Source organism: Miniopterus schreibersii, assembly GCF_964146895.1.
Source record: "Miniopterus schreibersii genome assembly, chromosome: 11".
Lineage (NCBI taxonomy): Eukaryota > Metazoa > Chordata > Mammalia > Chiroptera > Miniopteridae > Miniopterus > Miniopterus schreibersii.
The window spans coordinates 32,339,748-32,344,070 of NC_138111.1; positions in this window are offsets into that span (position 1 = coordinate 32,339,748).

Genomic DNA, 4,323 nt, shown 5'->3' on the forward strand with positions numbered 1-4,323 from the left:
CCCAGCAGGACCTGTGCTCATCATGAGGAATGAAAGAGTGAGTGAGAATATGTTTCTGCCCCCATGGAGCTTACAGTCAAGTTAAAGATACAGACATTCATCAAAAAATCACAAAAATAAATGTTAATTTATAAGCATGAAAATCTAAGGTGAGATCAATGGTGCTGTGAATGAACATCTGAGTATGTTTATGGAGGACTCCTATGAAAAAATAATGAAGAAATGATGACAAATTTGGTCCTGCTCTTTACTGTGGACGTTCTTGGCTCTCCTCTTAACACTGTATACAAATTTTGTGTGACCATGTATTATTATTCCTTTAATAGACTTTCAAGGGGTCCATAACCTCAAATTTTGCACAATGCCAATCCTATAGAAAACAATGCCACATTTATTAATTGCCTCCTATATATGCCTTGTATATAGACCCCTGTTTATAGAAATGTTAACATTTTTCTTTTGTATCTGATATCATTTAGTATAATGTTAGACTTGTTACATTTAACAAATATTTGTTTTCCTCCCCATTTGGGGGTATTTCTACTCTCAAAAACAAAAAAGAAAATGTCTTTATTTTCTTTATTGAATAAAAGTCCATTTTGAGCAGTTGTGGGTGGGGCAAAAATGATTATCTTGGTTTTCTTGGGCACCAGGAAAACAAGTGTAACAAAACAGGATTTGCAGGTTAAAACTTGATTGTGCTAGGCAAACAACTGTCACTGCACTTCAGAGTTCTGTTTCTTCATTGATTTAGCACCTTCATCCTGGAAACTCCCTATTGCTTCCCCCTTCCCAAACTTTAGCTATTCTAAAATTACTTGCCGGATGAAAGGAGAAAACATTCATTCCACATGCAAAAAGATGAAGGCTGATTACTTAATCAATTATCTTGATCAATGTAAAAGAAAAACTAAATTCAAAATTACAATTGCATTTCAGATGTCACTGGAAAATTTTTGTGACTATACATATACTGAAAAGTGTTATATATACATAAACAATAAATAAGTATGCATTTGTATATACTAGAAATAAATATGCTTTCAATATGTACATTTACAAATGCATTTATGTTATAGGTAGATAAACATATATAAACCACAATTTCTAATTGAAGTCAATAAGTACGAGAACATAAAATAAGAAAATAAGATTATGCCAGATTCCAATATATGTCTATGGTATTGTTAAAAATGTAACAATTTCAAAAACCTGTAATTGAATCTCAGGTCCAGCAGACTTGAAATAATGGTGCAAAATGTGCAAAACAGAAAAATATTAAAATAATACAACAATTAAATTGGATAATCAAAGGACAAAAAGCTTCAAATTTGTGCATACCCACAAAGAGCTAAACAGGGTAAGTGACTTGCGTAATTCCATATTCTCATTTCGCGCTTTTCTAAACATCAAGCTCAGAATTCTCAAGGATACACTATTACTGGAATATCATGAACAGATGACACCATATGTACACATCAATATTTTAATAGACTGCCATTCTTGAATGGTTCAAGGACCAAACACCAAATTTTACTAATTTATTTCCTTTGCCCATAGGTTGACAACCCTTGTTCCCCTGTACTCCTGCACAGGTGTGCAGATAAAGAGAGAGGACATTAGATGCAAACAATGTGGGCACTTAATAACAACTCAGATAAAAAGTCTGATAAAGTACTTGAAATCCATAATTCATTCTCAAAGCAAGATCTGATCTGTGGTTTCTTACTCAAGGTTTTCCTTTCTTGTTAGCATGTGCGATAAAATCTATGCTAAGTAATTATACATTAGAAATCAAGTCTCAAAGACAATTTTAAGAAGTAAACATCCGACACAAAATTACTTCCCATACAACGGTGACAGGGAATGAACGAATATAAAGTCATCTAATTTTGCCATCTATTGCTTCTACTTTTAGGTTCTTGGAGCCAATGTCCATGTTTCCTAACACACTATCCTCCCAGGAATGTCACCCCGTCCTTGCACAGTCAGCAGTTTTCCAAGCTAACTCTGTCCTTTTCTCTGCTGCCTCAATGCAAGTAAAGGAATAATGGGTTTACTATAAATAAGGATAGCTTTGATTTAGCTCCTGTTTTTTAAAGTAATTTATTCTTAAATGTCAACACTTTAATTACTAATGGTAAGTTATCTGCTACACACTTCATGAGTGATGAAGATTGACCAATATGTTGATATTCCAAAGGGGACAGTTGTTGGCCTCAAAAGATTAACACTAACTTAACGATTCTAACCAAAGAACTGTGAGGTATCTTGAATAACATCAGAGAACAGAAAGAAGAAATACTTAATAGCCATTTGATCCTGTATTTTGTAAATCCTGTCTGGAGCTCTCATATACACTGAGAGACTATCATAATTTTTCTTTTCTTCCTACTGACAGTTTTAGCCAGGGTGAGGGGAATGAAGGAGATGGTAACCACAATAGAAAGCAGACAGGCTGATGAGTATGATGGAGGTTTCCCATGGGGACTGCATATATAACATGAGTATGGATGAGTGCTAGGGGTGATATGATGATGAAAGGCAGGAAAATGGCAGCTTCACTCTGTCCCAAGAAGGTTCGTTGAGCTGTCACTGACCAGTAAAAACTCACTAAAAGCAGGTCCTCGATGTTTTTAACTTCACTTCATTGTCAGCCCAAGTGCATCATTGTTCAAACAGGAGTCATACTTGGGTTGCTTTCACTATACAAATAAAACAACCCAAGAATTTTTCAATAACAATGGATTTTTTAACTGGCATGTTAAATCCCCCTCCCGATCCCCAAGTCAAGGCACTCTTCCAATGACTTTAAGCCTTTTGTAGAATTATGAACTTGGAGAGCTTTTTAAAAGAAACAGGGATTGAATGCCAGGTGGGATTTAGCCAAAGCTGTCACAGCTCTGGTTGTTACCCCTTCATAATCCATCTTGCTGAATCAAAAAGCAAACTGTGAACAGCTTAGGCAGTTTGTTTGAAGATACACTCCTGTCTTTCTAGGAGGGATTAATTCGTGGCTACAGTTTGGGAAATTATTCACATTAAAATTATTAAACTCATGTGGCATCTCTTAGAGCCAAAATGTTTTATAACTTTTCGTCTCTGGATCGCAGTGATAATAATGCTGTATTTTTATCCTGAAGCACAGACCCTCTCAATAGTCTTTCAAAAAACTGTCTTTTTTTTTTTTCTTTTTGCATTTGTCACAAAAACACAGAACATGTTGACTTTCAAACTTTTAAATAATAAGGATTCAGGCACTGCCTTTAAGAGGAATCACAGCAATACCAGATCTGGAGAGAAAGGGATTATTTTTAGCATTTATTCCAAACACTGGGCTCCACAAAAGCCACATTCATGTCCTACTGCAATAGAGAGACAAAGTAGATGACTAAGAGCTTGAGCAAGAAGGAAAAAATACAGCCAATCCTGTGATACATTTCAGAAGTAAAGTATTTTCCCTTAAAATGGAGTGATGCTAAATTTCAGCATGGTAAATGGATCTACATCTTGGAATACAGTATAATCTCTTTAAATATCTAAGCAATCAGCCTCCTTTTTATTACCCAATATTGCATTTTTCAGACTCAAAGCATTTTTGGTATTTAAGTAATCCTTGAATTGAGATGGAAAAGGGAGAGTATTCAACAAACACTAAATAGTTACTATGTGTCAGGCACCATGGCAGAATTAATAAAACACTGGTCCTTTCTTCTGGAGCTCATAGTCTAGTAAAGGAGACAGGCACTTAAACAATAGATTATTCAGCGTTGTAATAAAGACCACAATAGAAGGGTAACCATTAGGTTGAAGAAGCAGAACTCCATAGAATGCATGCAGGCAAAAACAAACAAACAAAAAACTGCATTTATTACCTTCACTGGCCCTTCATAACCCGTCTGCAGACTCATTTTTCCCTTGCCCTGTGAAGAAAATGTTTGGTAAGAGAAGGTCCCATAATTTTCGTAGACACACTTCTTTTGGTATTTGTAGAGCCAAAAATAATCTTCCTCAGTAATTAAAATGTCCAGTCTACTTTATTAATCAAAACACCAATTTCATTTAAAGTTAAACTTCTTCTCTCTGCCAAATTGGTAGCGCTTTCAAGCTGGGAGACCTAGAGTCAAAGGCTACAGTATTCTTTTTCTCTACTTTCCCACCTTGCATTTTCTTACTTCGCCATCTAACTCCCATCTCCACACACTAATCTGCCTCTGCTTCCATTAGGGGCGGGGCAGGTCAAAGGGAGTAAAAGGAAGCATTGGGAAACATCTTGACTTGAATGGTACAATTAGAATCTGATAAAATAGATTCTTTCTCTCA